This window comes from Mya arenaria, chromosome 1, assembly GCF_026914265.1.
Source record: "Mya arenaria isolate MELC-2E11 chromosome 1, ASM2691426v1".
In the NCBI taxonomy this organism is placed as follows: domain Eukaryota; kingdom Metazoa; phylum Mollusca; class Bivalvia; order Myida; family Myidae; genus Mya; species Mya arenaria.
In genome coordinates, this window is record NC_069122.1 from 398,355 (window position 1) to 418,016 (window position 19,662).

At 32.1% G+C, this 19,662-nt stretch overlaps 1 long non-coding RNA gene and 1 pseudogene across 1 annotated transcript; both read left to right on the forward strand.

The window, feature by feature from the left end:
* The first annotated feature begins 12,340 nt into the window (after positions 1-12,340).
* LOC128240612 (uncharacterized) lies at positions 12,341-14,099 on the forward strand. The gene is made up of 3 exons (XR_008262221.1): positions 12,341-12,414; positions 13,655-13,733; positions 14,064-14,099. It is a non-coding gene; the product is annotated as an uncharacterized LOC128240612 (long non-coding RNA).
* A 1,483-nt stretch (positions 14,100-15,582) lies between these two features.
* Positions 15,583-17,584, forward strand: LOC128234801 (uncharacterized; annotated as a pseudogene).
* Positions 17,585-19,662: the final 2,078 nt, after the last annotated feature.

The window sequence follows — 19,662 nt, forward strand, 5'->3', positions numbered from 1 at the left end:
GTGGTTTTTGTGATTTTATAATTATTTAAAGATACATATGCAAATTAAGCTCGTCTGCAAGCGATCGTGATTAAGCAAATGTGCAAAAAAGATATCTTATCTAACAAACCTTGCAAAAGGAAGCCTTTTTCTTAAGCAGGGGAAACGATACCGTAACACATATTTTTGTTGCATAACATACCCCCACACCAAATCCCGTCAGTCGCCACGAGGTTGCAAGTCTGAAAATGCAATTAGTTCAGGCAGATATTTTACGAAGTGTTGTTTCTTGTCCATGACATGTGATAATTGTATTTGTTAAGAATCTGTTTCAGATATGATATGTATGCCTTTAAACGAGCTCATAGTTTAATGGTATTTTATGTAGGTTGCCGGACAAATTTAACAAAAACAAACACCAATAATATGTTATATCTGTCTTACCATTTATTTAAAATCATTGATTTTCACCTTATATTTGAATTGGCTACAAACGTTTCCTTCGTATGATATGTAACTAATCTCCTCCGGTAGCAATACTTCGCAGAGGAATGCTTCCAGCTATAAACAAATCAGTGCATTGTGTTCAGCCTTTGTTGATAAATGACGATCTAATGTCCTCAATTTAACTCAATTGGTATGTGGTGATAACGGAGATGCACATATGAGGCCTAGTGATGCAGATTGGTAGTTGGATGGCATTTAGATGAGGAGGTTTTCCAGACAGTGATAAATACTAAAATAACGGGAACTTTTATAATGCAAGCAGGACACTCCATTACGCATTAATCAAAGATAAAATCAGAGATACACATACACGTTCCTTCATTCCAATATTTACGATAAATTTGATAATAGAAGACTCCGAATGATAAAACTTATACTTAAGGCGAATTAGCTTGTCCCAATAGTTGCCATCGTTTAATTGAACCTAGAAATTAAACCACAATAAAATATACAAAATACATGAAAATAATTTGTCTAATGAACAACAAAACTACAGGGACAAGCGTATATCAATATCGTATTGAAAGGCACAAGGATAGGAGATAAACAAACACTCATCAGGAGATTCATAACCTCAAAGCTATCAAACGCCTTCCACAAATATTAAAAAGTAAATCAGATATATTATGATCTTGTAAAATCATGTGGCTTGCTCTTACAGCTAGATACAAACAAATAACAATACAGAGTCAATGCGTGAGATGTCAAAGACAGGATTGTCTTGATTCAGAATAAGCATACACTAAATTCGATTTATCGCAAATCTCATATATGAACTTGGTCGTGATGTATGATGATGGAGGGTTCGGAGATATTAGAAACCTACGACGTCAGACTAATCCATCCATAGCAGCTTGCTCATCTTAAGAGTATAGTACTAAGCAATTTGATGGAAAAAACATTATAAAATGCAGGCTATCCCTGTACCAAACTCCTGGTTTGTGATATATAATGACAATGGCTGGGACTCTATTACTTCACCCTGACAGCAGAGGTTGACGTTGTTCTCATATACGTCACACATGAAGTTGGGGCTACTCATTTCAAAGTTAGTTGTTGTTGTTTCATAACCGTTTTTTTTGTGTGAATACAATTATTGTTATGTTGTAAATGTATCAACATTTTCCTACGCTGAAGGAAATAAGTGATCAATAAAGTATATGACGACCGCGTGCACTTAAAGATAAGATGTGTTATGTCTGATGAATGTATTTTTGTTATTTGTACGTTTTCTTCGTTGCGACGTAGCATTAGTAGACGTGCTGGATACCTTTACCTTCACAATAGTTCAGGCATATTGGTGTTGCCTGTATCTATGTTTAAAGGTTTAATGCCCCATTAAATGTATCGGCTGCCTCCTCATATTTCTAAATTAGTTATTATATAGCATAAGCATTTAAATAGCTCTGTATAAATACAAATATTAATCCCGCCTGCAGTACATTATATACTAGTCACAATATATGTGCATTCGTCCGTCCGGTCGTCTAGCATCCGAAACTATCTCATGAATTGCCTAGATCTGCTCCTGCAGACAGTAAGGCAAACATGATACCGATGCATTGAATGTCATATTGAAAAGTCAATTGTCAAAATTAATTGTAACCTGGCATATCTATGCTGTTACCTGCAATGCATTGCGAGATTTTGAAATAATTTGCGCACATGTTTACATGGGTTGAAGTGGTGACGACTGAAGAGATATGAGTGAAAGCCAAATAATTAGTCAAACTAAATGGTCAGAGGTAACATGACTTGAAATTTGCATGTTCAAGCTTGCACAAAGTAAAAACACATTGCATTCATGTTGAGCATGAACGAAAGTGACGTCTTTCTAAGCATTATGTATTTCTGTAAAAGTTCAAAGTCAAACTTAGGTCATTTTTAAAAACACGGACGAAAACAGTCTAAATTCAGAGTCATAACTTGGTTCAATATTCTGTATTTTAAAATAAGCTATCAAATAGTTCGTTGTACACGTCGCAACTAACGTTTTCAACATTGCAAGTTCATAAATTATCTCCTAAATTTATGTTCATTTGATTTTGTTTTTAAAATAATTGTTCATTTTGATCTTTTAATGACTGTATCATATTTCAATACATACAAAGACAACAACCTAAAATGCACATGCGAATGCACATGCTTGGGATATAACAGTGGTGTAAACTTAGAAAAAACGCGTTGTATAAAATATTGAAACATTTTTAATAACGTCGCTAGGTCAACATTATATTTAGATTCATGTAAGAAGCATCTATAAAGTTTAACACTTCTTTAAAAAAATCCTGATTTCAAAAAGAAGACTTTGTCCTCATATATGCACCTTAAATAAGTCAATTTGGTTCAGACATTGTACAGATAGACTCGAAACTCCAAACATTATTTAACATTAAGATTGTTTGTCAGAATGTCATTGTGCAAATCATTGGGGAAATCCTCTATATACTCCATTGCTACATAACAATTCATTGTGAAAGCTTTGCTGTAATGTGTCACTCCTTGTTCATATGCAAAACTCAGGATAATCGGAATTAAACATTATTTGCAATGATGGTGTAACTTCAATAACAAATTACACTTTTCGACGCGGAAAACCACGCATACGCGATGAATCACAAATAATGCGCTTACTTTATCAGTCTACATAAATAGTATTATTCAGTAAAAATGTTTACATTGATACCAATATGTGGTGTTGTCAGAAAAAAGGAGGTGGGAAAGTACACCCATGTTCCAGCAGGAATATCTATCGAAAAAGTATTAGTGTATTTCTTTGGCGTTTGCCCAGTGCCATTCGAGAATAAAAGTTTAAAACATATTAATTTTAATCCTACCTGTGTAATATAATGCTTCTCAGTTTTGTTATGATCTGTTAGATAAACCTCAATTACGGCGGCAGTGAATACTGTTGCTCTTATCGCCAGTATGATTAGTTTCAAAGCTTGTACTAGATACACTCAATGCGGAGTAACAGACAATTCAGTTATCGTGCTTTATAGGCTTGGTTTTATCGTATAATAAATATTTGTCTTCATCGATTTTAAGAAATGAGTAAGTAAGAGAGCCTTAACAATACAGTACATTGGCGAAGATAATATCATATTGTTTAAGCAGTTAAAACTACAGTTACTTCCATTTTGTAGCTAATTTGTGTACCTGAAATAATTCTTCAGAGTTTAAGACTATTGATTTAATATTGTAGCTACTGTTTAGAGCAAAACAGTTCTTCAAACTATAAACGTTTTATGAGAAATGTACATTGGAATGGCGCGATTTCTGTCCGAGTGAGAATTAATGTATATAGTGACATGGCGCGATTCCTGTTCGAATCAGAAAAATATACTATGGAATGGCGATATTCCGGCTCGGGTATGAAATATCATGTTATGTTGTATGGCGCGATAACAGTTAGCGTAAGAATAGTAAATACACTGTTGAACCACTTGATTCATGTTCAAGTAGGAAGTTTTCATTAGGAACAATTTTATTATCGAAACGCATCCGACTCTTGTACATTAAGGTTTGAGAGATCAAAAACGGTACAATAATACACAATCACGTACTTTCGATATTACTCTGAGAGCGATAGTTTGGTTGTTTACTATACACATAGGGTAAAACAGATCTTTGCTAACATGTCTATGTTAACCAATAATAGTTTTCAAAGGTATTGGACCACATTTCAATATTTACATCTCAACTTTCATTCTTGAAATGAATGTCCTTTCGGCAATTGCGATTATCAATAGCCAATACTGCAAATGTGGAATTAAGGACACCTATCATTTCTTATTCACCTGTCCAATTTATCATGCACAAAGGCATCACCTATTCGACCAACTGTCTGCTATTAGGCCTATGTCACTTCAAGTACAACTGTTTGGATAAAAGCCACGGACTTGACTAACCCAACGATATTTAATCACGTTTAGCACTTCATTTGACAAATTAAACGCTTTTGGTCTACTTAAAATAGAAGATAAAAAAGAACAAATCAGATTCTACAACTGACCTGACCTGTCTATGCCCCGGCCCGTCTTCCTGCTTCTTCACATTTCTTCATTATCTTTTTGCTTCTTTTATACCAATAAGTATTATTACCTCAAAAAATCCTTTATAATTGAGTATGTCTTAATCTTGTGTATCCTTTAAATATATTTTTTGAAATAAATATTGTTTTAACCAAAAAAAATGATGATATTGTTTGTTGCGTCAGCAGGCGACGAAAAACTTAAATTAACATGTTGAAAGTGTTAATTTATGATTTGTAAAATTAATGTTATCATTAGTGTTTCAATTTTGCGCTGAAAATCAACTATGCGGCTGTTATTTTTTCCGCGTTGTTATGACGTCATATGAAAACTGTTTCCAGTTATGGTCTTGGCGTTCTATTAACATAATGCTTGAGAAGGAATAATTGAATTCTGGTAAAACATTACTAACTATTGGCGTAAATATAAGTTATAAGTAATAATTTGCGTGAATGTAAATATCGAGAATATGAACGATATGAACGCAGTTGGGCTGGATAAAGTACGCGCTTAGACCAACCAAATTTTAACCAGCCCAACTGTGTTGATACCCCGATATTTACATCAATCACGCAATCTATTCCTTTAATGATTTTCTTAAGTTTGATGTGTTCCGTTGTCTTAAGGAATTGTTGTAAGAGAAACATTTCGTTAAGGTCGGTGGCTAGTTATATTGTGATATTATGACCTCGAAGTTAAGCGATAACAATATATTAAATTTCTTTCATGCTTAACGATGAAATATGGGGTTTTAACAGTTAAATAACAACAGTGAAAATATATATTTGATATTTTCACTGCAAAATAAGGAGTGAAAATATCAACTTTCAAAACTACTTTTAAATTCCTTTGTTGTTACATGTACTTGCCTTGATCAAAACAGCACACTGGACTTCAGTAAATTATGTCAAAAAAATGTTAAAAGATAATAAAGATTTTTTTATAAATTTAAATAAATATAAAATTGGAAATTAACAACTTACCGTTTATTATCGGTTATCCCGTTTATCAAACATTTTACTGATCTTTGAAGCTGAATGTTCGAACATTTGCTTTCATACCAAACAAATTACAGACAAAAACAACTGTTCTAACATAAATAAAATTTTATATCATCGTTCAAATGTATTTTGAACTGTTTGCCGTTGTAGTACGTAAAATGAGCTTCCTGGAGAATTAACACAAAAATTTACAGATAGATCCGGTATTTTTTACCCCACCCACAACTCAAAATGTGTCAACAAACTAGCGTGGCATTTACTCTTTATCTGGAAAACAAACATTTTAAAACGAAACAGACTGGTCTCTGACAGTAAGATGACTGAATATTAACTTACTATAAAAAACACGCGTTCATGCAGGCTTAAACTAAGAAGAATGGTTAATGTCCTATGAGTATCTACATTTGTATTGCTAACACATTTGACCATCCAAATTTTCATTCTTTAAATAGCGGCGTAGTAACTTGGTTATGTATTCATTACCATCTTAAAATAAAAAGGGTTTTCATTACTTTTTGGAAAATATGTGCACTAATAATACTTCATTGTTTACTGTTCATAAAGCTTTGCAATAAAAAACAAGCGAATATTAAGCTATAAGAATGAATAGGAGATAATTATTTCTCAGCAAACCGACAGTAGAAAAGTTGACAGCTATAATTATGCATGAGGGGCGCCCCACGGGTCGCGGCGTAAAGCCCACCCTTTTCAGAAAAGGGGGTAATTCAGAAATAAATAAAAACAAATAAAACTCCAAAAATAAGCATAAAAGAAACAGAAAATTTGTTTATTTCAGTGTAAGATCGTTTTTAATTTCACTCTTGATCATAAAAAACTACATTTTCACGAGTGGCTTCGCCACTCGTGAAAATATGTTGTTTTTTTGACACTCGTGAAATAAAATACGATCTAACACTGAAATAAACAAATATCCTCTATTTCTTTGAGATTGAGTTAGAATGTTTCCTCATTATGGTGATTCTTGATAAGGTTATAACACAATAGTACATCTCTAAATGACATATAAATGGACATAAACAAACATAGTGAAATGTTACATTATTCATTTCGGAATACCTCGACAATCTTAAAAATGAGACTAAACAAGTGAATATTTTTGTTACGAATTGCCATTAGGGTAATTGGCAAGCGAGTCTATTATTTAGTTACCAATTGAAATGTTTCTCACTAATGCAACAAACACACCACTGTTTAGGCTTTTAAACGAAATGATAAGACTACGTCGAATGTGATCATTAGTCGACAGCGCAAACTGAACACTCGAGGTGTGTGCAATATTCCCGTATGAGTTGTTGGGTCCAAAGCTTTCAGTCTTCATTATTATGTTCTCAACAAACATGTGCTTTATAGGCATTGAATAATATCTCAGGAAAGTAATCAAAGATCAATCACTTGCAAGATAAATGCGCATTGTTCTTGAAATTTAAAGGCAAAATAAGCAGACATCAGGCGATTTTGAGAATATATGTAGCGTTGTTTGTATAACTGTTTGTTGCAATATGTATGCGAAAAACTACAGAAACAAGCTCAGTAGCAAAAACCCGGTTTATTGGCACTGGGCAAACGCCAAAGACATAGAGCATAAAAACAAAAATTTGTAGTTTTTCACATGAATATATATATGTATATATATGTATACATATATATATATATATATATATATATATATATATATATATATATATATATATATATATATATATATATATTGTACGGAATCATATTAGGGCCAGCATGATCCCGCTTTCCATGCCATTGCAACTGTTCATGTCGCGTTTGTTTCTGCAGACAAACTTATCTAAAAAGATACACCGAAGTAAATGTCAAATCCTGAGTCTTTTTTGTATCGAATTTCAAAGTTTTCCTATACGAAGTACTACAAATTCAAGCAATTCCCATTTTTAGCTCTTTAAAGATTCAATATTTATTGAATAAAAGAGTGCCTTTAGTTTACACAAAATTATTGAGGCTTTTTTTTTATTCATATCTCATGTTTGACACTAAATTAATACTTTATAACTACTTTAAAGTCTGAAATGGTTGTAAAACTGTCACAGAATAATAAATGTTTAATGAACAACCAAGACGCATACAAGATGAAACACGAATCTACGTGTGAATTGTAACACAAAATGCTGGTAATATGAGCAAAACATGTTGTTTACGCATTACAATTTTCGGAATTAAGATAGTAAATTTTTCATATTGGATTACACGGGGACAAAGCAAACCTTGTAAATATGAGTACACTCCCTTATCTTGTAGAATTAATATTGCGAGTATAGTTATTAGACACATGCATGTGAGTTTTTTCTGGGTGACAAATTTAGTACCATGTATCACTCGTTTGAATATTTACAAAACTCAAATCTCGCCTCAAATTATACGTCAATTGAATTAAGCAATGATATAGAATTTGCTCGACATTGAACTGAACATCCGATCAAGAAGTCCAAACCCAAAAAATGCATCTTTTTGATTGCATGATTAAGTAGTTAAGGTATATTACTAATGCCATTGTTAACTAATTATAGGTAAATTGTACCTCCGAAAGAGTAGCATTCCGGCAATAGTCATAACAAAGAGTAAAGAAAACATTCCAAGGCGGTAATTATTAGAAAAAATCCTGGTAAAACGTTCGCTCCAAACAACTCCCATATACGTTGTCAGTTTTTGTATAAAGTCATTATATATGTTTAATTTGCCATGTTAGTTCTTTAACTGTAAAACGTGTATCTATGTTAGTATTTTGAAACTATACATTGACAACTAGTTTTTTTTAACAGTCGAGATTCTACGAACAAACTGGCTATTAATTAGGCCACTTCACAATATTACCATGCAACTGATCATGTAAGAATTAAAAACAACATCTGGTAGAATAAGAAATAAATGCTTTCCTTCTGTTTTGAGCATGACCTCTTTGTTATGACTTTTCAGCAGAAATTAAAAAAGGAACGGCTAATTTGATATGGACGTTTTACCGGATCTTGTTTCAATTGTTGTGTTCATTAACACTCGGATAACTATCAGGTTCGATATCTTTAAGTGTATTTTCAAAGAAACAAAATTTAACGTGATCTGTCTAAAATTAAGCAAGTCGTTGGTCTAATCTATGTTGAAAAGGTGTGCAGGTTGTTTAGAAATACATTTCAATGATTTCCGCTTCAAATTTTAATTTCATATTGCGTTTAACTTAAGTGCCTTTTACAATCCTGCTGTTCGTAACCGCTATAATTGAAGGCCTGTTTGATGAGATGCCGCAATATTGTATTCTCATATTAATAATCAATCGTTACATAATAAAATACTATTCAAAAAACATCTACAATTTAGCGAACCAAGTTTATTTAACAGATACGGGTCGCTATAACTGGAAAATAATTACAAAAACAGCTGTAGAAACCATATTTTGTTTCATTCAATTATCCTGATATTTTTGTGTCCTTTATTCTAAACATTCTTTTTATGTTTTAAACTAGTTTAATACAAATATCTCACTTTTTTATTTTATAAAATGGTTTATTGTCGGTCAATTGCCATAAGGTGCGGATATTTTTCTGAAAATATAGCTTATAAACTATGACTTGTGTTTGAAATCTCAGCAAAACTTCTGTTCCGCATATCATGTTTCTAAATTATGCAATTACGTGTGCATTAGTTAATGAAATTTGATTAGACAATCCAAGACGTGATATAAGAGGCGATCTTGGGAAAACACTCAATAACTGTTTAATTAATTTAGTGGCACTAATCAGGCTGATAAATAATTTGCATTAATTTTCTCTTTTTTGTTAATGAAAATACTACCGAATAAAAATCCCGAATGGAGATTTAATAAAGTAATTGCTGTATCGCTTATTCAATAAACTGATGTGGGTTGAATTGAAGATAGTAAGAGTTGTTTGAAAGATCAATGAAACGTTCACGTTTTAGGATTATAATATTTTACAGAAGGCAATAATTTAATTGCATCAACGAAGTTATTCAGTTGTTTGATTCGAAGTGGGGGCAACTTGTACAAGAAACACGATTATAGGTTATTGTTTATATCAAATTGGTGCTTCAAAAATAAGAGCCAATCTAAATGGCTACGTAGTATATTTGAATTAACATGGTTTTCTTTAACTAATCAACTTGCCGAATGAGGACATTATTAGAAAAAAAGGTTTATCAACAACAAAATGCAAGTATGTTCTCCAATACAATGGATTTGAACTATACCATCTTATTTTATTCACCAGTGTAATCTCAAACAATAGTCAAATGATGCATACTTTAAAATATAAACTTGTTTTGCTTCCCGGACATAAACGCACCACACGTGTCGGTGAATGGGTTTATGTTCGTACCAAAACAAACAATGTGTATATTCAATCATTTAAACGTTCATTGGGCTGTCCAGTAATTACACCTTCAAACGAATGTTAATGTCAATGCATGAGTTAAACCAAGAAAGTGTCGTTTTATTAATAACATACTTGGTTTAAATTGTTAGAAGAATACGATTTGGTTATGAATATTAAATAAGATTCCTAGTTTTATGACGATATATCAGGGGATAGATTCAGTGAGAATCCCAAGTGTGTGTTCGTACCGAGGATTGGTGTTTAGTTGTCTATTACTGCACTGATAAAGACCTTTGATAATAAGGTGACCTGCCCTTGCTTTTTGTTCAAATGATGTGATGGACTTATACAGCCGTGTTAACTGCAACTGATTCAGGACATTTTGTGTATAGCATGTAATAGGAAAGTGGAAGAGCTATTGAAATAATACATGCGACAGAAAAGTTTCCTGTGCCGGTGAATGGGTTTATGTTCGTACCAAAACAAACAATGTGTATATTTAATCATTTAAACGTGTATTGGACTGTCAAGTAATTACAACTTCAAACGAATGTTAATGTCAATGCATGAGCTAAACCAAGAAAGTGTTTTTTTATTAATAACATACTTGGTTTAAATTGTTACAAGAATAAGATTTGGTTATGAATATTAAATAAGATTCCTAGTTTTATGAAGATATATTAGGGGATGGATTCAGTGAGAATCCCAAGTGTGTGTTCGTACCGAGGATTGGTTTTTAGTTGTCTATTACTGCACTGATAAAGACCTTTGATAATAAGGTGACCTGCCTTTGCTTTTTGTTCAAATGATGGTGATGGAATTATACAGCTGTGTTTTCTGCAACTGTTTCAGGACATTTTGTGTATAGCATGTAATAGAAAAGTGGAAGAGCTATTGAAATAATACATGCGACAGAAATGTTCCCTGGAAGCAGATGATATTACTTAGTAAAAATTTCCTTCCTAGTGCGTTGGAATTACATTTAAAGTTATACACTGAAAACAAGTGGTTTGTAAATAGCTGTCGACGAACGGATTAAATAAACATTTTTGTTCGACGTTTTTAAGAAAATGCATCATAACCAAAAATGTGTAAAAATACATATTTTTCGATAGTTTATAAAACCCTGGATTTGTCCAAAAGGAAGATTAACAGTCATATACATTTTCTCTCTTGCAGGTGAAATGATGTATACAGGCAAACTTGTACGAATTGCTGGACGGATGTTTTATTTTTTATATTAAAATACATTGAAAAACAGAAAGTCAATCCTTTCTATATTCATGCAACTTTTTGCACATAACTCTAATTCCATTGTACCTACCAAAATGAAAGTATCCTTGAATAAACTGCTACCAGATTTCTACATTTTGCTTCGAAGGCAAAACGTGTCTGCTTTATATTCAATATTGTAACAATTAAAATAGTTTTTTTTGGTTGCTACTACTACGTCTCGTGTCAAGTGTTATGACAAACCATAATTGTATCTTTTTGACTGTGAAGAAAAACAGAGACACAAGTACACTACTTTAAGTAATAAATATGTTTCAGGAAGTGGATTTTAAGACTAGAAGACCCTTTTGGAGGAAAATAATGTTCAGTTTATCTTAAACTTAAATCTAAAACGTTCGCTGCGAACAACTTCCATTTTGTCATATGTGTGGCAATAAGGTTAAACAAAATAAGCTCTTGGACTATCAGAACGACCGACCGACCGCAAACATAAGAACTTTACATCCCACTTAAGGTAAATACCATGTAATACAACTCGGGAAACATCGGGTAACATCGACATATATCGCCACTCGCCGTAACAAATCGCGACGAACATCGGGCGTATTCGGCCTGCACCGGATGTTGCTATTTTTAGAAACAGAAGGTATTTCCCGGCTATTCATAGGTCAATAATGGAATTTCTACATCGTTGGATTTGGAAACATTGTGATGTTTTTCTCATGAACATACGTTTAAAATAAATAAACACTAAAAGTACACGCTGACAGTTGATTACGATACATCTAACAATTTGAGTCATTACAGTAAAGCATGGATTATAAGTGAAATATACGCGTAAGAGAAGATTTTGTCTCGAAAAAACGAACTGTCAACAATCGGCATGGAACTGGGATATTCAGATATTCGTATCAAAGGGCTCTGAATGTAAGTATCCTTGATAGCAATAACAACGTGACGTCGTATTTTACACTTCCCTATTCTGCATAATGCTAATATCACTCCTCACTCCAATGGATATTACTCCTGCAAACATTTATACTTATTGCCGAAAATGGTACCAAAATAATCATGAGTAAATTATCTATCAACTGTAGTACGGGTTTTATCTAATTATGTGAAACAAAATAAAACGAGCAAAAAGTTTCACAAGCATTTTTTGTAATATGTCGTTTTTCTGCCGGGATTGGGACGTTTTGACTGACATTTTATACTTCCGATTTCGGATGTTTGAAGATTTGTTTTGATTGTCAATGACTTTACAAGGATACATTGACGTCTCCTGCATCGGTGAGTATAACTTTTATGAATTATTATGTAGTTTTTCTGCTGTTATTTTGACAAAAAACAAAACAAGGGATATAACATGCTGAATTACAGGTCCAAATCGAAAGAGAACAACAATGCATCATCGAAAATTCATTCATTTATGTAGACAGTGATACTATCCATTTCATTCAGTAATCTATCGCATTTTTCCGCAAGGGCTATTTATAAACACATCGTTTCTGAGAGTGGCCAAAAAAAAGAACAATTTGTTGACTCATAAGGCATGCAACCTTAAAAGCCGAGAGTATCCGAATTAATCAGGAAGTAATTTTTGTTTACTTTAAATGCCAACCTCTGTAAATAGTAAATTATTTTGAGTAAACATTGAGGTAGGTTGTGCATATCATTGTTTTTTTTTTTTTATATTTAGAATGCTATATATTAGGGGTTGCCAATTCTTTTGCAAGACAATTGGTCAAATGTTTTATAATTTAAATAAATAAGATTTTTGCAATTGTTTTTATTTTGGATAGTGTGATCGGTTTTAATGAATTCAACAGACCGGATCCTTAAGGGATCTGGTCACTTTCGGTTTTAAAACAAGAAAATAAACTAATGGAGAATTGGCGGTTATTTTTTTATTAAAGCCATTCTAAATTATTAATTAAAAATATGTCAAGCTAAAGTTTGTTATTGTTTATGCGCATGTTTCTGCCAATGACATTGCCCGACAAATTCATATTTAATAAGCTCGACAACCAAAAATCAATTTATCAAATTACAACGCCAAGTTTCCATTTAGTGTTTTATTGGTTAATAAGAAAAATGCAGGCTGGCTTATATACAGTATAGGCATTTCACAGGCATCATACATACTCATTAAGAAACTTATACTTAAATAATGATGGGAAAGTTTCAAATTTCAACATATCAATGTTTTAAGGTGAACATTTCAGGATTTTTTTATGTTCTGTATAGTTACTTGGATTATAAAATCACTATCTGTACAAAATATTCAACTTTTCAAACATTATTAGTCTTCAAATTTATTGGAATACCTGTTATGATAGGATTTCAATTGCTGTCATTAATTTTCAACTCAATGTTGTGATTATTCATTTAAAATGATTTTAAACTTCACTTTCCATAAATGGCTGTTCTTACTTTTTGACTAAATATTATGAGTATTTTTACACATTAGTAAATCTGCCAATTCCTGGATGGTCAGTTTTGTCATTTGTTGGTCTTTTTTCCCTTTCAGTGAGATATAAAGCCATAGAATACATTCATGCCACTCAAATTCAGCCACTCAGAATGATGGAAAGGATTGCAGAACTGAGGTAACTTAGAACTATGATGCATATTTACCAGAGAATATCTCATGAACATGCCATTTGCTTAATTGTCTTTGGAATTATACCTTTTTGTAAGTTATTGAGAATTCTTTATAAACTGTGACATTTTGTATGATGGCACATTTTATTATTTGTAAAATAAATGCTTTTGACATTTTTCTAAGCTGTGAAGTTGAATTGATTCTTAAATTGATTCTGATAAATACAAAACTGTGTATAGACATCAAACCTCATTACATATATTTTTTTATATACATAGTTGTCCCTCTCTGAATAATACATAATTATCTTTAATATGTTTCTTTTTACTTTCAGTTTCACTCTCACCTGACTGATGCAGATTAAGTAACCTAATTGTATGTACTTTTTTGTCAAATTGTATTTTTTTGCTCTATTAAATATATAATGTAGAGCTTTTTGAGGAATAATTTGGAAAGGAAAAATAAATTATTATAAAGAAAAAGTAATTTACTATGTACAAAAAGTGGACAAAAATGTTGAATAGTATTAAGTTTTAAATAAGAAAATCCTTACTTCTCTCTGTATTTATGTCAACTTTATTAAGATAATATCTGGTAATGTAATGTATTCCCTTAATGAATTGTGATGAAACCTTTTTAAACTGTATGTATACATCTGTATATGTGGATGGGAACGCGATTTTGATCATTGTGGCGCTAACGTGAATAACGAGAAAAAGCGAGAATCAAATCGCGCACTCTTTTTCCCTTGATTTTTCATGGTATTTTCGAGCTTAAAACTTAGTTATTTGTTGTCAACATAAAAAAAACACGTCAATTTCGGCAATAAACCCTCTGCAACACTATTTATTGACGTTTAGTTGATCATAACCTTTTAACGTGTGTTTAATTTACCGAAAGAGTTGGTCAGCTGTTCGGCTTTTGGACTTTGGTAATTACGTTTGTATGACAGTAAGGTGCAAACATTTCTGGTCGATGATGTGAGGCGTTTTTGAAATAAAAACAGTATTATTTTATTTTTTTGAAACGAAAGAACATTGATCAGAATATGCTTGATCATGAAATGGTTGTTTATAACCGATATTTGTTCACATTCTGACAAACAACGCAGTAACCGAGACACCGTTTCCCAGTTTATCACGAGGAACATCCGGTGTTAAACTTCAACGTTTCTGGGTTCAAATTGTGGAATTACAAGTCGTAAGTGCAAATAAAATGTTATTTAATTATTTATTGATTATGTTTAATCAGTATAACACAATCTGTAAGCTTGATAATGCAATTTGACAGTACTTTCACATGGCAATCAAAGTGATTGACAAAACCCGGAAGTGAATTCTGCGACACCTATTGGAAATCTGTTTTGTTGTTAGCAACCGATAATGACCGCCAAGGTTAAATGTTAAACGTTGTCACAGGCCTCGACGGTACATTATGAAAAAGAATATATTCAAAATGATGATCCAGATTTTGCAAATGAAATCCTTTAACTTGATTTATCTATATTTTAATGAATTTGGGCAGTCTTCTCAAAGTCAAAATATAAAAGATTCAGATGAAAGGTCAATTTTATCATGTTTGATAAATAATGATGATTTTGATTGTGAAATAAACATTGAACACGAGTCTGATAGTGAACATGATTTTTCTGTAACTAGTTTCAACGATGATTTACTTCCTTTGTCAAATGAATATGATGTTACTTTGAGACCTGAAGATGTCGAGGAGATTCAAAATGTAAACAAACTGCAGTGTATACTACTCTCATTTGAATGTTACTGAATAACTGTTCGGATCACATGTTTTCATATAATACAATACTTTTTGATTTTTTATTTGCTATCATTATTGTCTTTGAAGGTGCTGAACTATGTAGACAAGATGTGCACTACTACTACTCATGGGACTTTGCCCAGCAAGTCCACTATCCACATCATGCGCAACAAGTTAGGCCGATATATTTCGCCACCCCACGGAAGTATCAAGTGTTTGGCATGTGTGCCGAAGGTTCAGGTATATTTTTATGGTTAGATGTCACTCTGAATTAAACAAGGAGTAACAAAATAAGACAGATCTTATACCATATGTATGTGTAAAAATTGTCTTTTCAAGTCAGAATTAATATTTTAGCTTGGATTTTTTATGTTGTCAGCTTCGCATTCTTGCTAAAAAACTTTTACCTTGGCCATACTTAGAAATCCTTTCAAAAGATTTAACGTAAACAAGTTACATTAAAACACTCGATCTTAGCATTGATTTTAAAAATGAATTTTAATTACAAATCAAGATCTGTAAAAGTTATACAGCTATCTGTAAGTGTCATTTTGGATTGTCTACATTATCTTCTTTCTGACTATTTCAGTTATTTTTTTATTATTAGTTGTGAAATCATTTAAAGGGGCTATACAGTACACCATGAAATGAAATAGCGGAAAAAAAAGAAAAAAAAATGTCGAAAACTGACATAAACTTGGTATCGATGAATACAGTGCATTGAAACTAACTAACTGAAGTACCACATAGTTTACAATTAATTTATTTTTCGCAGTTTTTTGGTATTTACCATTAAAAAAGATTACTTTGTATGTATACCTAGTAGAATTCATTTTTATGCGTGATTGGCTTGTCGATGTTATCACCTGATATTACCAAGTTAGGTATATAGCTTAGATATTCCAAAGGTTTAGAGTAAGCCTTCATAGCACAGTAGATACAATACTGGACTGCAATTTTGGCGATTCCTAATCGAACATTTACATTTTGGTATTTTTTTTACAATTATGATATCAAAGAGTAAAACATTTTATTTAATAATTGTCCTGAGCTTTGTTACAGAAAAAAGTTGTTTTGGTGCCAATCTGGTGTATAGTCACTTTAACAATAGTTAACATTTATTTATACAGGAAAGTAGACATTTTATCTGGTGGACGAGGCCGAAATGCCAGGGAAAGGAAGTGACAGTGTCGTGAGCCTGGCCCACCACTACTTTCAGCACTATGGTGTCGGTGAAAAACATGCTTAGGTATTTAGTGCTTCAAAACGATTACCAGTTAAAATTATCTTTAGAATAATTAATTGATTAAAGGTTTTAACAGCCTATGCAAACTTCATCCTTATTGCTGAGAAGAGATTATGAGAATCAATAGTGAACATAAAAGATGATGAAACTTAACATATATTACACCATGAAACACATTCTTACTCATTTTTTTTCCATTCCACATTCGATGATTGATAACGATTGGATATTTGGATTCAACTATGGTTTATGAAGTGTGTCCCTCATTATAACATTGCTTTCTTCATGTACTGCATATAGCTTAAATATGAAAAAAAGAATATATCAAATTTTCCAGGTTCTTTTCGATAATGCCGTCGGCCAAAACAAAAACCATACTGTGCTTTGGTATGCCATGTGGCGTGTAATGACAGGTAAGTTTTCTTGTCTGTTAATTATTGTTTGTCTGGTTTGTTAGGACAAATGCATTGAGCTGTCTTTTGAAATCAATTACATCATTGATACCTGCGATTGGTGCTCTAATTTAAAAGGATGCAGAACTGGATGAAGTTAAAGGGTATTTGGCAGTAATGTGATATAAGGAATATGTTAACTAAATAAACATATATGTAAACACTCTTATTGTAAGATTTATATGTCTTGAAAATTTTATTATGCCCTAGTTAAAATCATTTGTTTAGTTATATTTTTTGTGAATATAGATAAGTTTTATTTACACTAAACAGATCTTCCAACAAATTTTAGGACTGCATGAGAGTCTAACGCTAAACACTATGTTGGCTGGGCACACCAAATTTGCTCCTGACTTTCACTTCGGCATCTGGAAGGTCAAGTAGCGATGCTGTAATGCCGAGAATCTTCAAGAAATTGCCCACACTGTATCTGCCTCCTCAAAGTACGACCACAACATCCCACAGTTGGCTAATGACCCTCAGCAGCCAGTCACATTTCACTGTTGGAAATCATTCCTAGATACATATTTCAAATCTCTAAAGAATATTACCAAATACCAACATTTCTAAGTATCAAAACATAAACCAGGAGTTGTAGTATGCAAAGAGTTTGTAGATTCCTCAGAAATTGAAGTTAATCTTTTGAGGATGATTCCAGAATGTGGTGTTTAGCCTGCACTAAAGCACACACCATGTCTAGATGCTGCACGTCAATGGTACCTTCGCGATTATATTGGTCCATTCTTTAGATCTGAGTCACCAAGATCTGCAATATGCCTTAAACCAATTCTGTGTGAAGTCAAAGTTGATATTGACAAAAATGACACACCGAAAGGCAGTAAACGCAAACATAGCCTTCTGTGTTAATTTAATGTGGACTGGTTAAATGTAGTGCTGCATAGATCTGTTTGTCAAACCAGTCAGGAAGTAAACTCATGTCCTAAATGGCATTTTAAGCAAGTGTAATAAATTGTAAAATTACATCATAAAAATTAATGGTGTTGAAAATGTGAACGCTTTGTAGTATCGATTAATGTGTTTAACACTGTAAATACTCACATTAGTAGGATTGATATGAATATTATATCACAGGAGAGGAAATGCAAAATAACTTATTGGAATTGTTTACTTAGATTGTTATAGGCTTGTCAAGTCCCTTTATATTAGTTGGAAAGAAAACCATTGTTTAATCAACTATGTATTGAACAACTTGAGTAATATCCTCTACATCTAAAGACTAACACAATTAAGATCTATGTATCTGAACCATGGGAAAGAATATTTGCTTTTTGTGTAATACTATTACTAATATCATTAATTGGTTGCATTAAATTGTGTATTGTAAGTGTTTTTTATTACAAAATCATTGGAAACTTCAACTCTTTTTTTTTCCAAATGACCATGCATATTTTTTCTTTATCATTTGCTTGGCCTTTAGCATTACCAAAATGTGACTTGACAAGTTTAGAAGATGCATATTTTTATAATTATTACTAAGTTGAAAATGACATTTCGATGAATTTACTATTGTCATTTACTCATTTGTTGCTGAAATGTTGATTGAATATCAAAATTTAATGTTTGTGACAACTTTGAAAAAAATGAGTAAAACATGGCATTATCACATGTAACCATAGCAACAGACTATTGTTTCCGTAGTTCTTTTATGTGATGTTGTACATATAATGAGCCACGTGTACTTGTTAATTCTATGAATAAGTTTAAGTGTTAGCTATAACAGACAGTTAAGTTAGTATTTAGGCATGGACCACTGCATTTAAAATAAGAACGTTTTTAGTGGACATTGTTTTCAAACTAGCTTACCAATGTGTAACAGATTGATCCATATCTTTTGATTTCTTTGTACAAAAATGACTTGAAACTTGAGTTTTTATACTTTAGATACTTGGTATCATTTACATGCCAATAACTTTAAACACATTGTATATTGAGAACACATTATTTGTGGCAGGCTTTGAAAATGATAGGAAATAGCATTTTCATTAGTAACCATAGCAACCGATTTTTGCTTTGACCTTTGTGGCCAATTTCTTTGTCATTATGGGCATTAGCAATATGTACTTGCTATTTTGATTTTGAAGTTTATGTAACACTAGTAAAGATAGTTTTATATTTTAATATTTTGACTTGTGTACTTCATTCAAAATAAGAATAGATTTAGCGAACATTTCGTTTAAATTGTGTTAAAGCTCTCTGTTACAAAATGTTCCATATCCATTGTTGTTTTTTTAAATATTTGACTGACTAGTTCAGATTTTATTTCTGCAATTGCTTGGTATCATAAAAATGTCAATAACTTCAAACACAACTTTATGAAAAACATTATTTTTTGAGAAACATTTAGAAAATGGGTGAAAATGGCATTATCAATAGTAACCATAGCAACCAAATGCACTTATGAACTTTTCGTAAACTTTTGTAATCAAACTATGAGTGCTTAT